Here is a 23,468-nt window from a genome sequence, read left to right as displayed (position 1 = left end):
TACCCTTTTTACACATTCATTGATTACTATCTACCACATTTTAAGGAACATTGCTGCAGGCATTTGTCTATCTAACTGTAGTTAAGCCATACAAGATTTTAATGGCAGGATAAAAGATGCTGCTCACCTCCCATATCTGTTGAGGTTACGTTTCTCAGCCTTTCCCCTCCAAACACCCATAAAGTTGTAGATCATGATTAGACAACAATTATAAAATATAAGAGCAGGAGGATGTTTTGGTCAACTTGGTCATTGGCATCCCCATGTGGCACCATTTTGTTACCTCGAAGAGAACCTGGAACCCATTACTAGATAATTATGGAAAATGTAGTGTCTCATTTGGCTTATACCCATGCCTGAGATTCCCAAAGAAGAGATCCATATAGATTATGTAAGAAAATGGAGGGTTATTGTGTGATAATGTGAGGTACAAGTAGAAGTCACATTCCTAGCAGCACAGTAACCTGGGGGTCCCATTTTTTCAGCTTGGAATGTGGAACAGGCTTTAGAAGTAGTTGAGAAGATGCCTAGTATGCCGGGCACAGTGCTGGGTGTGGTAAATACAGCAGTAAAAAGTCCAAACACATTGTCTTCATGGAGCGTTCTTGTTGCAGCTTCAAGAGATGTCTCTGAGAAACCTCCCTATTTATAATTTACCTCTTATTTTCTTTTTGTAACATTTGATGAAGCGACACATACAGTGCAATGAAATTAAGAAAAGGAAAAGCAACATCATTTCTAAAAGAGAAAAACATTTTACAAGATATAAATAAACACAGATTCATTGGAAACGTCAACAGTGGTAGAACCTATGACTAGTATAGGATCTGAAATAATACCAGTTCTAATTAAAAACATTTCTTTGTTAGATATTTCAAATGCAGCGGATCTCTTTTCCCCTCAGGAAACTTCACAGTGTTTAACTGATGACAAACTGGTGTAATAAAAATAAAGACACGTTGGAAATGGAATTTTTATGCTGGTGACTCTTGAACACTTAGAACTGATGTTACCTATCCAAGATACCTTATTTTAGCACTATTTTGTAAACATTTGAGAATGCTTAACAATCAACCCAGGTTAAAATTAATTCATGAATTACATTGAAAATGCTCAGGAAATCTAAGATGATTTTAGTTTATGTTTTAGAAAAATCCTATGGTGTATTTAATTCTCAACAGATATTCTTATTACCTTGTTTAGCAGTTTTTTGCCTTCAAGATTGAAAATTATGATAGAAACTTCTGGGGGATATCTGTGTGTTAGAGATGGTTACAATTTGAAGCTGAAATAATGTGGAGGACAGAAAAAATAATGGACAATCTCTCAGGGGCTGATGTAATCTCTGCTTTGAAAGAGCTAAAATCAGTATGTAAATACATTACCTTCCCCCCAGAATGGGACATGACTCCTGGACATGAGCCTCCCTACCGCGGAGGGATTACTACCAATCACTAACTGGTGATGCAACTAGAAAGAGACTTTGAATAAAAGGGTCAACTCAGACCAGCAGAATATCTCAGCCTACAGATTGGATCAAGTGTTAAAAACTGCGTTTTGACCTTGAATAAAAGAGGGTAATGGCAAAAGCAAATGAGTATATATAGCTAAGAGTCTTCAAAAAGAGTCAGGAGGTCATCAGAGGGGTCATGTTTACGCACACCTCAGCAGGACCCCAGAGAAAGCCAAAGTAGATACAACCGTAAGTGCTGGTTCTCCTGAAGGCTATGGAGATCCACAGGGTATATGGTCATGGCAGATGGATTTGGAGTTCTGTGCCATGCCAAAGGCCCTACTTTGGAATTTGTGCTCCTGATTGGGATGGAGCTGGACTCAGATGTGACCTTCCTACACATACCTCTTCTGTCATTATTACTGAAACTGTGGTTGGTGCTAGGGATGGTACATGCTCAGGGGACTTGAATCTCTGGTCTGCCCATGTGCCAGCTGGACTCTGAGCCTCAGCAAAGTTGCAACTCCTACTCTCTGGTTCATTGGACTTACCCAGGTCAGCTAACAGGGAGGTGAAGATGGTCAAACACCACACCAGGGAATCAAGAGTGCCAATAACTGCAAGCAGAGGAATTGCATCCATCATCCATGTGGAATCGAAGCCCCCTCTTGATCAAGAGGGAGAGTGGACATCACCATCTCAGGGTCCACAGAATGGAAGAATAAAATATGGATTAGAGTGGACTTACTGATATTCTACTATGAAACTATTGTGACTAGTAATAGAAGAAATTGTAGCATCAAGGTGGAGAAAGTGACCACAATAGTTGCTGAGGGCAGGGAGAGGGAAGAAGAGATATGATATGGGGGCATTTTTGGGACTTTGAGTTGGCCTAAATGATATTGCAGGGTCAGATGCTGGACTTTATATATCCTGCCATAACCCACTGAATGTACTGAGGGAGAGTGTGAACTACAAGGTAAACTATTATCTGTGTGGTGCAACTGTGCTCCAAAATGTGTTCACTGAATGTGATGAGTGTGCCACAATGATGGAAGAGGTTGTTGGTATGGGAGGAGTGGGGTGGGGGTATACAGGAACCTTTTATATTTTTTAATGTAACTTTTTTGTGTGATGTATACATCTTCAAAAAATACAATTTACAAAAATGATGGAGTGGGGCGGTGGGGTATATGGGAACCTCTTATGTTTTTTATGTTTTTTAATGTAACATTCTTCATGATCTATTAACTTTAATTTTAAAAAGTCTAAAAAATAAAGCATATTTTAAAAAAAGAAAAAATATAAAGTCTGCTGGTTAAAAAAAAAAGCTATTGGGAAGGAGGCATGCATGTATGCAACTGAATATGAGTAAGTTAAAATGGAAACCATCCATACAGCTTACATCTACACTGATCTGACTTTAGTAGTCACAGTTGTCATCAACATAACATTACCATTTTTTTTGTCCAGGAAGATAAAAGTTGCATATACCTTTCTTGTTCATTCCAGGAACTTCTGAGAGGCCCCATTAACTGTAATAGAAAGCATAAAGATACCCTCTGAACTCCTCACTTTAAAATACCTGCCTTGCTTTGTCTACCAATAGTAAACTATCATAATGTAATCCTTACCCAATTCTAAATAAGACTTTTTACTGAAAGATATGCCTTAAACCAAACTTCAAAATCTCAGTCAATATGCCAATTTTGCTCTTTCTTCTCAGAGGTGCTACTAAGACTGTTGAGACAGTGCTCTCCCTTAACACTGTGAGCTTGGTCTTATCAACACTGACCAAGATTGCCTTAGCTTAACTAAATTTTAGACAGGCTTCTCCTGGACCCTAGGCCTCTGACCTCTGTCACCCTAACTCTTACAGTTTCCAAGTGGGACATAGTTCATCTGCCCTTAATAGTAAATTCAGGTGATAACACCATGTGGTCAACATACCCATTCTTTGACCTACCCCAGCACTTTTCTACTAGCTCACTCTAGTCCTTAAAAAAAATCCCACAACCCCTTGTTTCAGTGGGATTGAGTCCAGATTTAGTTTTGGCTTCTCTCCCCTACTGCAATAGACTTGAAGAAATGTATCCTTGCCTGTTTAACAGTATCAGTGCAATTTTCTTTGACAACAGGTTGTTTTGGTGATATTTTAGGAGCCAATATCCAACAATCTTGGAAGGCCCAGTGAGATCCAATTGAGACTGAGATTTCTTAAAGCTGTGATTTTGACTTGGACACGGTTACTCCCCAATGCCCTGTGAGCTCCCCACCAGGAGCTCTCTTAGACCTCACCGTGGGGTATGTCTCCATTGAGTTGAAATTTGGTTTCTTTTCAATGAGCTCCCCATATTCTGAGTGTATTTTTTCTCCCAGGAATAAAAAGGAGTCCTTTTTTGGGATAATTTTGATTATTTGATCATATTTGGAAAAAACTGATATTCTTGGTGGAAATCTTCCTTATTTACCAACAACACTCTTGGTCTCTGTCTATGGTTTAAATTTTGCTCTTTCTTCTCTCCTAAGATATTTTGAGATGATTATTGCCAACCCCTTTGCTACAGACACCACGGATACTGATGTCCAAAGTGGGAATATCAGGAAAGTGCAAAAACCTGTTGGAGCAAGGGTTTGATGAAAATAAGTATGGGATGACATGACCAGCCTTTGCCATTTACTGCCATACTGCCTCTCCCTAAGAGTAGAAAGGTGATAACTTGAAATCCTCTCCTAAGGCAATAGCGGTGAATGGCTCATAGGAGTTGATGGGTGTGGTTTTAGGGATTGGCTTTAAGCAAGAATAATAAATTCTCTCCGACCCTCCTTCTGTCAATCCCAGCACATTGTTCCACACCCTGAGCTCTCAGTGCCTTAATAACTACCAGCACAATCTGATCTCACTAATGTAGTTCTCTGATGTCATTAGGTGCTAGCAGGGGCTACCTGCAGAGCCTGGAGTTTCCCTTCTGCAAGCACCAGGATCCCTGGGGCATGTTTGAGCTGAAAAATTAACCAAAAAGGAGAGAACTAGTTTCAAATGCCCAGAAAGAAACAGGTAGTCTTAGCCCTGAGAATGGAGCAAGGGAGGTAGGATGTGGAAGTTTCAGAATCAAACTACTGAAAAATTAAATCATTTCAGGTAAAAGAAGTTTTGCATGCTTAAATTTTTAAAAAGATTTTAGACATTTATTAAGGAAATATTTCTAAAGTAGATTGCGTACTTTGCTATCTTCTTAATTAGAAGAGGCTGAATATTCAGCTTTTCTTGATGAGTCAGTGTCATCATTATGCACACCAGTGATTATTCTATAAAGTGATAATGTCCTTAAGGGCCATTGGGGCTGCTCTCTCTGCTCTCTTCTACATTATTTTTCTTAAATTGTATGATTTTTTAGTTTAAGTCTACCCTTACTTGATATTCACATTGCAGGGACTACACGAATACCTTTTTCTCACTAATTTCAATGTACAGTGTGTCTGATCCAAGTAGGTCCTCTCCTTAATTTTTCTTATAGTCTCCTGTAGTTTTGGAAACCATAAAGACAAGCTTGTTAAAATTGTACATAAACTGAGAATGATTAGGTTCTGAATGGGAGAGTAGAGTAAATGTGAGGTATAATTCAGACTTTTGTGACATTGATTTTGGCAGCTCTAAGTCTTTTTTTCCCCTTTTCTACCAACCTTGCTCACATTCTAGTTAGGTGAAAAATAGCTGATATTATACTCCAGATAGGTGAGGTATTATTGCAGCAGGGAAAGCAGAGACAAATTGCACTGATTATCAGTTCATTAGCAACATCAAGGCCATCCTGAAAAGATGAACACTTGCCTGCCTGCAGCTCTGTGCAGGGTTTCATGTACCAACTTGGATAAGAGCCCAGGTTCCCTTTGCTTAAGCTGTTAGACTAAAAGTTTCCATATTGGCCTGTTTTTAAATTTTATTTTAAAGAAGATAAATATAATGGTAGCAAATACATCTATTTAGCCCTATTCAATAATCACAATTCCTCCTTTTCTTTAAGTTGTTTCACAGTCTCTGAAATACTTTTCCTTGTCTGTTCCCTTTGATTCTCACCACCATCTTCTGCTCTAGAATTGACGACAACCCAGCATTCACTCAGAGCCATTTATTTCCCTAGAGACTGCACACATTTGATTTTAAGCTCAAATGTCTCAGATCTTTCCTGTGTGTCAATGAAGCAGCCATCACAAGCGTTTGTAGCAATTGTCCCTCTCAGAGGTAACATACATGCTAATTAAAGAATTGCTGAGGAAAAGGACATGAATTTTGAAAACCTTCATCAAAAAAAGAAAAAAAAACAAAGAAAAAGAAATTACTGTGCATACTTGTTTAGAAGCCTCTGGGGAGTTCTCAATGAATGAATCTTACAGCAGCCTACCTATATCCTTCAGTAATATTTTAAATAAATTTCAGCCTAAATATCACAAAAAACAAGGAACATTTATTTGCAAGAAGTGAGGCCACTTTTATTTTGGTTGTTTTTCAGCTCAATGTCTGAACCTTCTCTTTTTTTTAATTGTATTTTTTTGAAGATACATAGATCACAAAAAATGTTACAGTGAAAAATGTAAGAGGTTCCCATATACCCCACACCCCAACCCCCCCACTCCTCCCACATCAACAACCTCTTTCATCATTGTGGCACATTCATTGCATTTGGTGAATACATTTTGGAGCACAGCTGCACCACATGAATGATAGATTACATTGTAGTTTGCACTCTCCCCCAGTACATTCAGTGGGTTATGGCAGGATATATGATGTCCAGCATCTATCCATACAATATCGTTTAGGACAACTCCAAGTCCCGAAAATGCCCCCACATCACATATCTTCTTCCTTCTCCTTGCCCTCAGCAACAACCGTGGCTACTTTCTCCACACCAGTGCTACAATTTCTTCCATTACTAGTCACAATAGTTCTATAGTAGGATACCAGTAAGTCCACTCTAATCCATATTTTATTCCTCCATCCTGTGGACCCTGGGATGGTGATGTCCACTCCACCTCTATATCAAGACGGGGCTTAGATCCTACATGGTTGATGGATGCAATTTCTCCTGCTTGCAGTTGTAGGCACTCTCGGTTCCCTGGTGAGGTGGTTGACCATCTTCACCTCCCTGTTAGCTGACCTGGGTAAGTCCAATGAACTGGAGAGTAGGATTTACAACTCTGATGAGGCTCAGGGCCCAGCCAGCACATGGCCAGTCCAGAGATTCAAGTCTCCTGGGCATACACCAATCCCAGTGCCAACCACAGGTTCAGTAAAAGTGAAAGAAGAGCATGTGTAGAAAGGTCACATCTGAGTCCAGCTCCATCACACTCAGGAGCACAAATTCCAAAGTAGGGCCCACTGACAAGGCACTGAACTTCAGAGCCATCTGCCATGACCGTAGAACCTGTGTGTCTCCGTAGCCCACAGGATCACCAGGACCTGGGGTTGTATCTACTTTGGCTGTTTCTGGGATCCTGCTGGGGCGTGTGTAAGGATGACCCCTCTGATGACCCCCTGACTCTTTTTAGAAGACTCTTAGCCATATAAACTCATTTTGTCTTTACCATTTCCCCCTTTTATTCAAGGTCTTTTTCTAGTTGCATCACCAGTTAGTGATTGGTAGTAATCCCTTGTTGCCAGGGAGACTCATCCCTGGGAGTCATGTCCCATGCTGGGGGGAAGGTAATGCATTTACATGCTGCGTTTGGCTTAGAGAGTGGCCACATTTGAGCAACATAGAGGCTCTCAGGAGATAACTCTTAGGCACCCTGCAGCTCTAGGTCTAGTTGAAATTTCAGGCACACAGGCTCATAAACATAGTCATCAGTATCAAGGGCTCATCATTGGACCATTCTTCTTCACTGGTCTTTGCCCTTGCACTTGGGGAATTGTTGCTCTTCCACTGGGGAATGTGACAGAGCTCCCCTAGCTAGGAACTCAGCACTCCCTTAGTTGTCATTTGTAAATGTAACTGCTATGAAAATACCCAATGATTTTCTGAACATTTTTATGTACCCTATATACATGTCCTGGAGAACTCCCTCCCAACTATGTGTACCCCATCAATAACACCCTATACCAGTGTTCCTCTCTTAACATAGTTGATCCCCTCTGTGATCCAAAACTTCTTAAAAAATGGAGCCTAATATATTGCCAATTAATAGGAAAATGAAATAATGATAGGTTTAAAGATTAGAAATAGAATACATACTAATTTAGCAAAACTAAAGTAAAAAATAAACTGGGGTATTAAAAAATGAAAAATACCATAAAACTTTGTTTTTGATGTTTTGCCTTTCATCACTGTAATAGATGTTGCCCTGTATGTACAGTGGCAAGGCAATTTCTTTCATTCCTTCCTCAGTACCTACATGATTTTTAAAAAAAAAATTTTTTTAATTTTGTCTTCAAAAAAGTTTTAGATCACAGTAAAGTCACGTATACAATATTGGGGACTCCTGTATATCCAACATCAAACCCTTTTCCCCCTTACCCAGCAATGATCTTTTTACATGTTCATGTTATACTTGCTCTAGCTGATGTACAGATATTGAACCATAGCTACCAAACATTGTTCCATTTTGGTTTACCTTATGGTTTATATTTTAGACTGTACAAATTTCTAAATTTTTTAGTTCCATTATGGTTTACATTATGGTTTACATTTTAGCCTATAGACCTTTATACATTTTTGGTGAAATTTAACATGTCCTATATTCATCATTGCATGATCTTGTGGAACACTTCCATTACCCCCCAGTTACCCTGCTTCCATCTATTCTATTCCTTTCCCCCCCTCCCCTCAGGGCCCACAGTGACAACCAAGCTTCACTACTTGAAGGACCAGATTCACAGATACTTGCAACAATGCTGAAGGCTTGACACACTACACTGTCCTACCCATTGGTAGCCACTGATTCTCTTGTGAGACACAATTCCCTATGTTTGAGATGCTTCTCCAAAGAAGAAATACAAATGGCTAAAAAGCAAATAAAAAGATGTTCGAAATCACTAGCTATTAGGAAGATGCAAATCAAAACTACAACGAGATACCATCTTACTCCTGTAAGACTGGCAGCTATTAAAAAAACAGAAGACTGCAAGTGTTGGAGAGGATGTGGAGGAATGGGAGCACTCACCCACTGCTGGTGGGAATGCAGAAGGATGAAGCCATTCTGGAGGACAGTTTGGTAGTTTCTCAAACTAGCTATAGATTTGCCATATGACCCAGCAATTCCTCTGGTTGGTATATACCCAGAAGAACTGAAAACAAGGACACAAACTGATATGTGCACACCAATGTTCATAGCGGCATTATTCATTATTGCCAAAAGTTGGAATCAACCCAAATGCCCGTCAACAGATGAATGGATAAACAAAACGTGGTATATACATACAATGGAATACTACTCAACTATAAGAAGGAATACAGTACAAACACATGGGATAACATGGATGAATCTTGAGGACCTTATGTTCAGTGAAGCAAGCCAGGCATTGAAGGACAAATACTACATGACCTCTCCGATATGAGATACTCAAACCAAGCAGTCTCAGAGAGCTAGACACGATGATAGGTTTACAGGAAAATGGAGGGGAGAGGAAGACTGTGAGCTGAAACTTCGCTTTTGCAGTGCAGCATATCAGCTTAGCTTATGACCACTTTCCCTTGTGTGGAGGACTCATTTCCTTTTTAAAAATCAGTGTAAGGGAGAACACAAGAGGAACTGAAGATCTTTCATGAAGATGACTTTCTGTGTTCAAAATCTTGCTTATCTGAAGGAGGTATCTACAGAGTTAACACATTTTTTGAACTCCTATTATGGTCTAGGTACTGTTCTCAGTGCTGGGGCTTCAGCCATAAACCAGAGAGATAAATGCTGGAGACTGGAAAGGGTAACAGATTCTCCTGACCTGCATTGTGTGGATTAGTTGATAGACCTTCAGACAAGTGGTCATAGCATCAGGCAAGAATCTCGAGAAAAAAATAACTCCCTGCTTCTTGGAAGATTTTGTCTCCAATTTCACATTGGTATAGGAGAGTTTGGGAAATGGAAGAGTTTAAGATTATACTGATTTCAATGAGCATCAGGACTTGTTTTTTCTCCCTCCCTCCTTATGGATTTGCACCAATGAAACCTTAACTGTTGTTTAAATGCGGGCTTTGAAATGGTGCTGGTTTGTGGTGGAAAGAAAATTAGAGACAGCAGACCTAAGTAACTAGGAGACTTAAGTAACCCCTCCTTTACGTACTGGCTGTGTGACTTTTGGAAATTCTGCTACCTTCTCTGATAGAGTCCTGGATTTGGGAGACTGCATGATGTTGGACAGTTTTGGGAATCAGATAGACCCAATTTACATTCAAGCTCTCTGACTACCTAGCTGGGTGATCAAGTTTCTAAACACTCTGAATCTTGTTTTCCTCATCTGCAAAATGGATCCTATAATACTTAATAGAATTATGAATATTCAGTGAAATTTATACAAAAGGATCTAACGCTTATTAATTACTCAATAAATATTAGTTCTTTTCCTTTTTGTAACTAACTAGCCTAGTGCTTGTTTTTGTGTGGCAATTTTTAAATTCTTCCATATCTCTGGGAATTGACTAGACAATATACCCTCTAATTTCTTTCCAGTTTTATCAGTCTGGGACCAGCATATAATTTACATGGAGGATTCATCTGCTATATAAATTAGGCATACAATCTCAGAATTGCTTTGTACCTTGGAAATCCTTGTAAATTTTTATGTTTTTGGTTGAGTAAAAATCACAGGAAGTATAGGATGTACTGTTGAGTAATTTTTTTGTTGTTGTTGTGATGAAATGCTCTGTTAGAACTGTCCATCATATCTGATACTTCTATCTAAAGTACACATTATTCTTCTGGGGAAAAAAGTGATCGAGGTAAATTCAGTCTTCTCAACAGGAACATGAACGTGCATATTTTGATTTCTCTTTGTTAAATTGAAGTCACATGATTTAGAATATGGAAAAGACAAGTGTAAGCAACAGCATGGTTGGACTACTTACATTTTTAAAATGGTTATAAATAATGGATAGATATATTGTACTCAAGCTTAAGCTAAAAGGATACTCATTCAGTAATTTAAGTTATTGATACCTTAAGAATGTTTATTAGGAGTGACAAAGCTTTTCTCATTCTCTTTTTAAAAAGTGTAATCCATGAAAAATTAAGCAATTATTTTAGAAGGGAGGGAAGCACGTAAATATTGCATAGTTATGTGCTTGACTGTTATGAAGCAAACACTTAGAATTCTGGAGGACTCGTCTTAGATTAGACTTTCTTTAACTGAAAAGTCTTTGGGAGCTGGGTGTACAGTGACTGGCAAATAATGTGGTTTCTTAAGTAACCCCTCCTTTACGTACTGGCTGTGTGACTTTTGGAAATTCTGCTACCTTCTCTGAGAATCAAATGCTTCAGCCTATTGTGAAGGGACAGGTTAAAGGACTTTTTAGGATTTACTCATCTGTTAAAAATGGTTGTGTGATTTTGGAGAAATTTATTTCAATTCTTGGTACAATATGTGACTGAATCTGCTTCAATGTTGTAATCACTGGCTGGAACAGGAAAAGCTGTTGAGTATAATACCTGTCAACCCCTAACTTCCCACCTTCAGTTAGAGGAAAGACAAAGCAATTACTTCTAGTCTGAAGTAGACCCAAAGTGCTCAGTCAAGTTTGATGATAATAGGGAGGGCCAGGAAATTCAAAAGGCCACTTAGGATAATCAAGTCTCCTCAGGTATGTAAGAGAAATTTGGACCTATGTATATTCATTCCAACTATTTGTTTTCCCCACAGATATTTTTGGAGGGACAAAATATGCATAGAATTGCCTGGGACCTGTAACTTTTTTGAAGAGACATGTCATAATATAATGTTATGAAAGTTTAATAGCAATTCAAATTCATAGTATACCACCTGGAACCAATCTCTGTCTCTAGCTTCAACTCTAGCTAGATATCTCCTTTATGTCATTCAATTTTTACTATAGTTAGAGAACAAGCTACTCTACTAGCAAGGGTACAGTGAGTTGAGCCTTTAAAAATAACTGGAAGTTTGTTGGCTGGGAATTTGGGAAAGCATATTCTAGGTAGTGGTAACAGTTTGAAAATTGCATACGAGTGTGTAGAATTTTGGGGGAATAGTCTATTGTGGTAAGAAGGCTGAAGGATAGTAGAGGTTAAACGCATTGCAGACAGGGGAACACCAAACATTGATCTTTAAAATCAGATGAGACTTTGGGGAAATAGATCTATGACATTCTTTACATGTGATAGTCAACCTCTACTTAGATACTTCCATGGCCAGGCTTCTTCTTGTCTTTCAAAGCAGCTTACTCTTCTATTATTTATTTTAAATGAAACACTTATTAAACATCTAACATGAAGAAAGCACAGAACTAGGGATTGTGTCAACCCAAAAATGAATATTTCAGAGCCTGCACTCAAGGAACTTAATCTCTACAAAATTTGAGGCAGCTCAAATTATTCTCTTACATGAATCGGAAATTGTATCCCCTTGTATTCCTTCACATTGACTGTAATTCTGCTTTCTGGAGATGAAAATGGAGTTAAGTCCTGCTTCCTCATAGCAAATCCTCAGACGGTTTGAAATTAACCAACATCTCTTTCTGCAGCCCAATCCTTTTTTCCTTAGCAGTCCAACAGTCCCTAATTCTTGAGGGATAAAAAGTCTCATAGGTGATAATAGGGCATTAGACCAAAAATAGAGAAATTAAAAGAAAGAGGCTTCCTGTGTAAAAAAGAACGAGTGGAAACTGGCATTGGTAATTTGAAGTATAGATGAATTAGTTCTTTTCTACTTCTCTGCTACTTCTCAAACCCAGAGATCCTGGATCCCTAAATTTAAGGGAGCCATTTTAATCCCCCAAATATTCTGATTGTAGAAAAGTGTCAAGAGTACAACAAGATATCAAAGATGATCAAGAGAAAGTGGTAAACTGAGGCCCAGTGCCTCCATAAAATGTGGATGGGAGAGTACAAGTAGAGGGTATGTCTTAGAAAAGAAGAGGGAAGGATGGCTTTTCTTTAAATATGGGAAGGGAGTAGAAATAGAAATGAGTATTTTATAAATATATTGTTATATGAATGGAAAGAGAGATGGATGAATGAATGGATGATGGATAAATAAATTTATGAGAGGAGATAAAGGGAGAGTATTCATATGATATCTGCAAACTTCTCCAAATTCCTAAAATATGGTTTTAGGAATGGATAAGAATGAGAAGGTTAACGAGTAGTAAGTGGGATTAGATATGTAAGTGATAACACAATTTTAGAATGCCCAATTTTGGATTATACTAAGGAAGAAGATATGGGTAAAGGATTTACTTCATTCATTTGTCTTAAATCCTAGAACTGGGTAAGAAACTATTTTACAAGGCTACTTGACACTTGAAGAGTTCCAGTCAACATAGGGATAAATAAGGCAATTTTTAAACATTAAATTGAGATGTCTCTAAATTGGGAGAGGGGGATTTGCATTGTAGAATAAGACTAAGGAAGAAGAAAACCTGTGTGGATATATGTAGACAGAGTTCAAGAAGAAAGTGAGGAGTGTCATTCCAGGGGAAATAATGAATCAAGGAATCATGGTAGCATAAACGTCACAGTGGCAGAAAGAAAGCATATAATTTCTTTGTATCTCCCTTTCCCTGGTTATGGGTGTGTCTTTTTGGGAGAAGATGGGTTTGATGATAGTGAGGAATAAGGAGTGGAGACTTGTTAGCTCAGGTTAGAGCAGTAATTCTCAACCTCAAATTTCACAGCCCATACAGAATCACATGGAGAGTTTTAAACAATCCTGATGCCTGGGTTTTGTTACCATAGACCCTATTTTATTTGACCTGGAGTAGGGCTTGGGTATCAATATCTTAAATTTTCCTCTAGATGAGAATCACTGGGTTAGAGGAATTCAAGTCTGCTGAAAAATGATACTCAATGTGGCTTTTGTAGACTTCATAAAGTATTAGTTTCCCCTAGTCTGGCTGGACAGCAGGGAGGCCAGAAACAATAAAAAGTTTGATGAGGGTGATTCCAGTTCATATAGGAAACTTTGTAATATTGAGGTAGTGTTATTCAAAAGGGGCTCTTTCTGCCAGAATTATGCACCAAATTTCTCCTCTTGGTGTGCTGCAATTTCTCAGTAAACTAGGAGGAGACATGACTTTTTCAAGAAAAGGTAAGGAGGGGTAATTCAGGACCCATGCCTGATAGAGGTAATTTGTGTTTAGATTAGATATAATCTGAGCCATTATAACAAAGAAAACAAAAAATATGGACACCAAAAAGATGTTTATTTCTATCTGAAGCTACAGCCTAAAGAGAGGTGGTCCAGAAATGATACAAATGGTCATCTCTAAAAATCTGGTTTAAATCTCTGGGTATAGATTTCTGGTTAACCAAGATAGTGATATAAAATATTCCAGGGTTCTATTCCCTCATAAAATCTTTGAAATACTAGCAAAAACTGGCAGAGCCATCTTCTTCAAAACTTCAGAAAACAGTTAATTGGTTGCAGTAACTGAATAAAGGCTAAAGAAGGAAATGGAGTTTTAAAAAAGGTAGGAGAAACTCAAGCCTTTGCTGGACCCTGCCAAACCTCCTTTCTGGTACAGTGCTGATCTGGTCAATTCTCCCAGTGTGGGACCCTTGTCCTGTTCCAGAGGGAGCAGGTAGCCTGTATGTCAGTGCCAATCTATTAAATGGCAGCTGGAATGACTGATATAAGAAATGTTTCTCTCCAATAATGTGTCCTTTAGTCAGAAGCAGCTTGCAGGCAGAAAAAACAGTGTAAGAAACAATTTGGTCAAAATGGACTGGAACAAAGCAAAGAATTACTTGCTTTTAAGTCATACTGTAGAGCAACTGGAATGGGGGGGGGGGTGCATTCAGATTCCTGTAAATGAGGGAATAAGACATAGGCTCAGAAAAGATGGAAAAGACTCTGCACTTCACTTTCACCTTGGACTGATCTGCTTGATATGAAAGCTAAACTCTGAAGGAGAGCACAGAACACCAACATGGTAGAGCCAATTTGCTAAGACTTTGTAAAGTGTGTTTTGCTTTGATTTGTTATTTTTAGTATCTGGAACTCAAGGAAATCTTTGTCATATCACTAGATGGATACAAACTTGAGGAATAAATTGCTAGGGGCTATATCCCAGAGTTAACACATTAAAATACTAAAATTATATGGTGCAACAAAAGGTTGTAAGACAAAGAAAGAAACATGGCCCATCCATAGAAACAAGATAAAAATTAAGAAACCATCAAAAAAGAAGACAAGACTTTGGACATACTGGGTGAAGACTTTAAAAAATGATCTTCATTATGCTCATGGAGATAAAGGAAAGCATGGAAAAAGAACTAAAGAACATCAGGAAAATTATAAATGATCAAAATGAGAAATTCAATAAAGAGATAGAAAGGAACCAAATGGAAATATTGGAGTTGAAAATCACAGTAACTGAAATGAAAAATTACCTAGAGGGTTTTCAATACAAGTTTGGAGCTGGCAGAAGAAAGAATCAGTGAAGTTGAAGAGAAGACAATTGAAATCATTCAGGCTGAGGAGCAGGAAACACAAAAATGATAAAAAAAGAACAGAGCCTATGAAACCTGTGGGACATCATCAAGCACACCAATATACCTATTATGAGAGTCAAAGAAGAAGAAGAAAGAAAGCAGCAGAAGGAATAGTAAAAGAAATAATGGCAGAAAACGTCCCAAATTTAACTAAAGACATGCATATACCCATTCAAGAAGTCTGACAAATCCCAACAGGATAATCTTGGAAAGAACCATGGCCAGATGACACAAAAAAGTCAAACTGCCAGATGCCAAGGACAAGGAGAGAATACTAAAAGTTGCAAGAAAACAGCAACATTTTATGCACTAGGAAGTCTCAATAAGATTAAGTGCTACTTTTTCATCAGAAATCATGGAGACAAAAAGGCAGTGGGACAAAATATTTAAAGTGCTGAAAGGAAACAATTTCCAACTGAGAATTTTATATCTGGCAAGACTTACTTTCAAAATGAGGGAGAAATTAAGACATTCTCAGATAAACAAAAGCTGACAGAGTTCATCACCGTTAGGCCTGCCCTACAAGCAAATGCTAAAGGAAATCCTTCAGACTGAATGGAAAAAACACTAGACAGTAGATTGAAGCATCAAAAACAAAAATAAAAACAAAAATCATCTGGGAAAGGTAACCATATAGGTACTTAGGCAAACACAAACAAAACATATGAAATGTATATACAGAAAGAGAAGGGACTCAAAATGATAAACTATAAGCATCAAATAAATATGAAATTAGGCAATAAAGGAAAAAATGAGGGACAGAAAAGGTATAAGACTTACAAAGACAAAATAGCAAATGGCAGAGGAAAATCCTACATTATCAGTGTGACTTTAAATGTAAATAGATTAAACTGTAGTCAAAAGTCAGAGATTGGTAGAATGCATAAAAAAGCATGACCCATCTATATTCTGTCTTCAAGAGATTTGCCTTAAATTCAAAGGCATAACTAGGTTGAAAGTGAAAGGATGGGTAAAAATGTACCAAGCAAGTATTAACTAAAAGACAGCTGGAATAGCTATACTACTATCAGATAAAATAAACTTTAAGTCAAGCAGTTGCAAGGGAAAAAGGAAATCACTATATACTGATAATGGATCAATTCAACAAGAAGACATAAAAATTATAAATATATATGGACCTAAGAGCAGAGCCTCAAATCATATAAAGCAAATATTGACAGAACTTGTTTTCAACCTAATAAATTACCATTATAAAAGCCAACCAATTTTTGGTTAATTGCTCCCAGCAGTATTTAGCAAATTAAAATGAAGGCCATTCCATGTTCATTGATTGGAAGCTTAAATATTGTTAAGATGCCAATTCTGCCCAAAGTGATAATTATGGATTCAATGCAATACCAATCAAAATTCCAACAGCTTATTTTGCAGAAATGGAAAAGTCAATCATTTATATGGAAGGGGAAGGGAGCTTAGATAGCCAAAACTCTTCTGAAAAAGAAGAATGTGTTATAGACCAGCAATATCGACCAGACTCAGACTCTGAATAAAGTTCTAATTGAGAGCTTTATTGGCCGTGCAGTGACTGCCTCATCCTATGCAGAGGAGAGAGCAGCCCCAGGTCACGGGGGGTGGCAGTGGGAGGGAGTTTGCTTATATAGGTTTTTAGGTTCAGGGCGGGGGGCAATAGTTCAGCAAGTAAGCATGTACAGAAGCAGATTTTTGCGGTTAATTAAGTGCTGGGAATTCTATCAGGGGAGACAAGTGGTTGGAGAGTTCTTGTTGTTTACAAGGTCTGGGTCAGGTTGGTCTTTTGGCAGGGACTGACAAGACTTTCTACAGGAGGAGGCTCTGAGATAAGGTTTTACAGTCAAGCAAGCTTGTTACAGAAGTGAGATATAGGCAGTTAGGGGGCTGTGGAATTTTCCTCTTGGTTGGGGGTGGTCATAGGCTCCTACTTCTCCACAAATGAAGTAGGAGGATTCACATGCCATGGTTTTAAAACTTATTAAGGGAAGCGGACTTGGCCCAGTGGTTAGGGAGTCCATCTACCACACAAGAGGTCCGCAGTTCAAACCCTGGGCCTCCTTGACCCATGTGGAGCTGGCCCACGTGCAGCGTTGATGCACACAAGGACTGCTCTGCCATGCAGAGGTGTCCCTGCTTAGGGGAGCCCCACGCGCAAGGAGTACACCCCGTAAGGAGAGCTGCCCAGCGTGAAAGAAAGTGCAGCCTGCCCAGGAATGGCACCACACACACGGAGAGCTGACACAACAAGATGACGCAACAAAAAGAAACACAGATTCCCGTGCCACTGAAAAACAGAAGCGGACAAAGAAGAACACGCAGCAAATAGACACAGAGAGCAGACAACCAGGGGTGGGATAGGGGTGGGGGTGGAAGGGGGAAGGGGAGAGAAATAAATAAAATAAATAAATCTTTTAAAAAAACTTATTAAAGTGATCAAAACAGCATGATACTGGCACAATGACAGATATTATAGACCAATGGAGTCAAATTGAGAATTCAGAAATCAACCTTCATATTTATGGCCAACTAATTTGTGAAATGGATGCCAAGTCCACTCAATGGGGAAATAACAGTTTCTTCAAAAAATGGTGATGGGAAAACTGGATCTCCATGTGTCAAAGAAGGAAGATGATTCCTCACACTGTATACAAAAATCAGCTCAAAATTGATCAAGTCAGAACTATAAAACTCCTGGAAGAAAACATAGTGAAACATCTTCAAGACTTTGTGTTAGGCACTTTACACCAAAGCACAAGCAACAAAAGAAGAAAATAGATATGTGTTACATCATCAGTATTCCAAATTTATGTGCACCAAAGGACTTTACCATGAAAATAAAAAGACATAAATAAAAAGGTAGGTGAATATACCTCAATAAAACTGCTTGATAAATTAAAAAAATAATTGTGCAAGAATAATCAGAAATAGCAGCCATGCACAGCAGGGGAAGCATAGAGATTGAGAGATGAAGATTTTCTTGTTTGTCTGTTTTATTATTATTTTTATTACTGAAATAACAAAAATGCTCTAGTAGTGACTGAAGTGATGAATGCACAATTATGTGATTATTCCAAATAACCATTGATTGTACACTTCAGATGAATTATATGCTTTATTAATATGTACCAATAAAATTGATTTGTTTAATAAGAAAGACAACACACAGAACAAGAGGAAACATTTTGGAAACCACATATTCAATAAGGTTTGTTTTTTGTTTGTTTGTTTAAGGAGACACCGGGGATTGAACCCGGACCCCATACATGCAAATCAGGTACTCAACCACTGAGCTACACCTGCTCCCATCAATAAGGTTTTAATATCTAGAATATATAAATAAATCATACAACTCAACAATAAAAGACAAACAACCCAATGAAAAAATGGGAAAAATATTTGAATAGACATTTTTCAAAAGAATATATACACATGACCAAAAAACACATGAAAAATATTTGAATAGACATTTTTCAAAAGAATATATACACATGACCAAAAAACACATGAAAAGATGCTCAACTTCATTATCCATTAGGGAAATGCGAAATCAATGCACAATGAGATACCATTTCACAAGCCACAAGCCACAAACCTGGCCAGTGCTGTCTGGGGTGGTTGGGAAAGAGAAGAATGTTGCAGTGGCTATCAGACATGGCTTGCACAGGTTTGTGAGAGCCAGTGGCTAAATTTTCAGGAATTTTGTGAACCAAACTGTTAGACAGCATTATTAAAAATTAAATTTTTATCAACATTCAATTACATAAATAAATTATATTAAAACAAAGTAATAATACTCAAAACTTGTCATTTCCTAATTATTTTACTACATTTTACCTCATTCTTATGTGCATACATGGTATTGTATACTATTGCTCATCTCTTCCCAACTCTGCATTCAGTGATACCCCATTGGTAGCTTAAAATCTGCAATGTAGGAGTATTCACAACATGGAAATTGCCAAAAGTACAAATTGGGTTTTTTTCTCCCCAGACAGCTGGTTTTTAAACATTTCAGCATACCACTGGATATGAGTGAGACTGAAATTTTATTTGAACTGACCTGGGTTTGGAAAAAACTACTTTGTTATGAACAGTTTTAAATATAGATGGTATAGGAGTTTGATATGGTTATGAATTCTAAAAATAGATATTGGATTATGTTTGTAATCTGGTCTGTACCTGGGTGTGATTAAGTTATGATTAGGGCTTTCATTGGGCCACATCATTAGGACATTGAGTCCTCACCCCTTGGTGGGTGGGGACTCACAGATAAAAGACATGGCAAAGGACAGAGTTGGGGGCTTTTGATGTTGGAGTTTTGATGTTGGAGTTTGATGCTGAAGTCTAAAGCTGGAGCACCAAGGAGAGAGACAGAGCCATTAGTCAGATAGTCTACAGCTGACCTTGTGGAGAGAGCAAAGCCTAGAGAGACTCATAGTTTACAGCTGACCTTTTGGAGAAAACAGAAGAATTTGAGCTCAGAGGAACCCAGAAAGCCTGAATCCTCGCAGATGTCAGCAGTATCTTGTTCCAACACGTTATAAAAGCTTTGGTGAGGGAAGTAATTAATGCTTTATGGCCTGGTATCTGTAAGCTCCTACCAAAGGGTAAAGGGTACTTACCCTTTATAAAAACCAACCAATTTCTGATATTTTGCATCAGCACCCCTTTCACTGACTAATTCAGGAGGAAATAGAATACTTGATAATAAGACTACCATGTACCCATTTACCAATTTCAGTAATTATCAACATTTTGTCAATCTTGCTTAACCTATTGCTTCCATGTCTTTTTTCTGGAATATTATAAAGCAAATCTCAGTTATCATATAATTTTAAACATTTTACTGTACATCTCTAAATCTTAGGAACTTTTTAAAAAAGATATAAATGCCATTTCATTATTCTGCTAAACAATGTTAACAATAATTTCATAATACCCTCTTATACTAGTCCATATTCAAATTCCCTGTTTGTTTCAAAGGTGTTATTTTAGAGTCTCTCTGTTTGAATCAGGAGCCAAACAAGAGAACTGGTCTTTTGAATAACTAAAAGAGACCGAAGCTATGAAATCTGTCTGAGATGTCGTTAAAGAACAGGAAAGGAAGATTTGATTGAACAAAGTTCAAAGGAGGGATTAGAGAAAAATAAAACTGTTTCATGTTTATGCCCTACTGAGTTCAAATTCTTCAATAAACTGGTTATACAAAGAAGCACACAATATTTTCTGTGCCCTAAAGACCTCACAGTCTAGCACAGTAGTGGTTTATTACCTTTTTGGGGGACCATGGACCCATTTGAGAAGCTGATTGATGAGAATTGCCTGCATTTGCATACTCACACATGCACACAGAATTCTGCTTGCAATTTGAAGGAGCTTGAGTCCCCAAAGCCCATCCTGGAGTTCATGGAATCAGCGTTAAGACGTTAGATTTAGAGGAAAGGAGAAAGACATGTAAACAAACAATTACCATCCAAAGCATAATATTAGAGCTAACCATGTACCAATTTGGAGCCCAGTGCAAAAGAATGGCTAATTTCTCTTAGGGCACAGGGCAAGTGACATTGGAACCGACATTTGACATTTTAAGTAAGAGTTTGTCAATCAGAGATGATGATTAGAGCTGGAATGCCACAGAGAGGGTAACAATAGATGATATTAGACAGCTTGGTTAGGAGGTCAGAAGTCACGCAGACCTATACGAAGGAATCTGAGTTTTAATATGGTCCAGTTGTTGCAGGGTTTTAAACTGGGGAGTGGCATGATCAAATTTGCATATGAAAAATTTCAGTGAAGCAACAGTGTGAAGGGGGGATTCCAGGAGCAGTGACTGGATGCTTATTAGGCTGGGAAACAAGTATTATAATAATCCAAGTAAATAATGACATGGTATGATCAATAGGGTCACAAAGAAGTTACATAGGAGGTTGATGGTAAGAAAAGGGAGTAATCCAGGAGAACAAAGATCCCGGGCTTTAAGGGCCTTGTAGAGAAGATAATGCCATTTACTGAGATTAAGACTACAGGACTCATAGTTGTGGTGGAGGAGGACAAGGACACAGAAAAAAGGCCATTGGTCTGGAAGTACATTGAGTTTGGGGCATTTATGGGACATAATGGAAGGAATACCCAGTAGGAGCTAGAAAGCAAAGAAGCCCCCGGGAGCTGGCTCAATGCTAGGTACAGAATGATCATGAGCTAGCCAAGTCTAATTTGGGGACTTTTCTAGTTCAAAGTTGTTTATTGTCAGAGAAACACCATGATAAATCAGGACCCAGTAAACCTACAGGCCTTCTCCAGGACTAAAACCTTATCTACTGGAACCTAACCTGGAAACATCTGGATTAAAAAATCGCTAATATCACAATATTCTTTCTCATCAATCAGATCTCATCTCCAAACTGAAGATCTTTTCAAATGCAAAACTAATGATCTCCTTTCCTACTTAAAACCTTTAAATAGTTCCATAATGCCCTGAGGACAAAGCCCAAACTCCTCCTTACCCAATTCTACTATGTTTGTTTTCTGGTACATATCATCATTTTATTCTATAATAGTCATAATAAATAAATATGTATTTAAACGTACATAAAGATTTTGTATAACTTAAGAGGATGAAATTCATTATTACAAAGATGTGAACATTTCCCTTAATTTCTCTAAGTAAGTGGTAGACCTATTGAGACAAAAGTTCATTAATTAACAAACAACATTGAATTTCCATATTTTATAATAAATACTGAAAAATAATTTTTATTTAAATTAAGTAATCAGTGAAAATTGATGAGAGCTTATTGTTTGCCCAATATAATGCTCATTACTATGGGAATCTTAAAACAATAAAATATGATCCCTGGCCTCAAAAAGATCTAAATATAAGTAACTAGTAATTATATTGAATTAGAATTAATTTCAAAACATAACTTCTTAAGTGATACCGTATATGTTTCAGATTATGGGTGCTTTAAAAATTCAAATATAGGACATAACTGTAGGCTGAAATAATCCATAAAGATATCAATTCTTAAAAAAAGTGAATCCACAAGTCTTGTTATCTGCTGATGTGTCTGACTTCATACTGCAATCAGTCTTAAATGACCTCTGTGCTATAAAACTGGATACAGTTAAAGTAATGAGAACACAAAATCCCCAGAGCTAAACTCACATCAACTAGAGGTGAGCATGCATTTTATTCTTTAAAATTAAAAACAAACATTTTTTAATTGGAGCAGTTGTAGGTTTATAGAAAAGTAGTGCATAAAATACAGTATCTTTACCCCACCTATTATGAATACCTTGCATTCATGTGGTGCATTTGTTACAATTGATGAAAGAACATTTTTATAATTGTACTATTAACTATAGTCTATTCTTTATTTTAGGGTTCACTCTTTATACTGTATACTCCCATGTTCTGGTTCTTAATTTTCATTCTAGTAATATATACACAACTTAAATCCTCCCCTTTTAGCCACATTCAAATATATAACAGTGCTATTAATTATGTTCACAATGTTGTGCTACCATCACCACCACCCATCACCAAAATATTGCCATTAACCTAATAGAAACTGTATAATTTAAGCATTAACTCCTCATTCCCAACCACTAACCTGGACTCTAGCAACCTATATTCTTGTTTCTGATTCCATGAATTTGCTTATTTTAATTACTTCATATCACCGAACTCATACAACCTTTATCCTTTTGGGTCTGGCTTATTTCACTCAACCTGATGTCTTCAAGCTTCATCCATGTTGTCACAATATTACAACTTAATTTCCTTTTACAGCTGAATTATATTCCAATGTGTACATATACCACATTTTATTTTCCATTCATCAGTTGATGGATACTTGGGTTACTTCCAACTATTGGCAACTGTGAATAATGATGCTATGAACATGTGCAAATATCTATTTATGTCCCTGTTTTCAATTCTTTTGGGTATGTAACTAAAAGTAGGATCATATGCTAATTCTATACTGAACTTTCTGAAGAACCACCCAACTGTCTTCCATAGCAACTATACCATTTTAAATTCTCATCAACAATGAATGAGTATTCTTATTACTGCACATCCTCTCCAACTCTTTTAATTTTCCAAGTTTCTTTTTTAAATAGTAACCATTCTAGTGGGTGTGAAAGGGTCACTCATTGTGGGTTTGGATTGCATCCCTCTAAAGGCTAATGAGAAACTTTACATGTGTTTTTGGATATTTGTGTATCTTTGGAAAAATGTCATTCAAGTCTGTAGCGGTTTGATATTATTGATGAATTCCAAAAGAAATATTGGATTATGTTTGTAGACTGATCTTTTCCTCTGGGCATATTAGATTACATCGGATTCATAGGTTTACTTGATTAAGTAATT

Source organism: Dasypus novemcinctus, chromosome 4 (assembly GCF_030445035.2).
Source record: "Dasypus novemcinctus isolate mDasNov1 chromosome 4, mDasNov1.1.hap2, whole genome shotgun sequence".
In the NCBI taxonomy this organism is placed as follows: Eukaryota; Metazoa; Chordata; class Mammalia; order Cingulata; family Dasypodidae; genus Dasypus; species Dasypus novemcinctus.
This window is presented reverse-complemented; position numbering follows the sequence as displayed.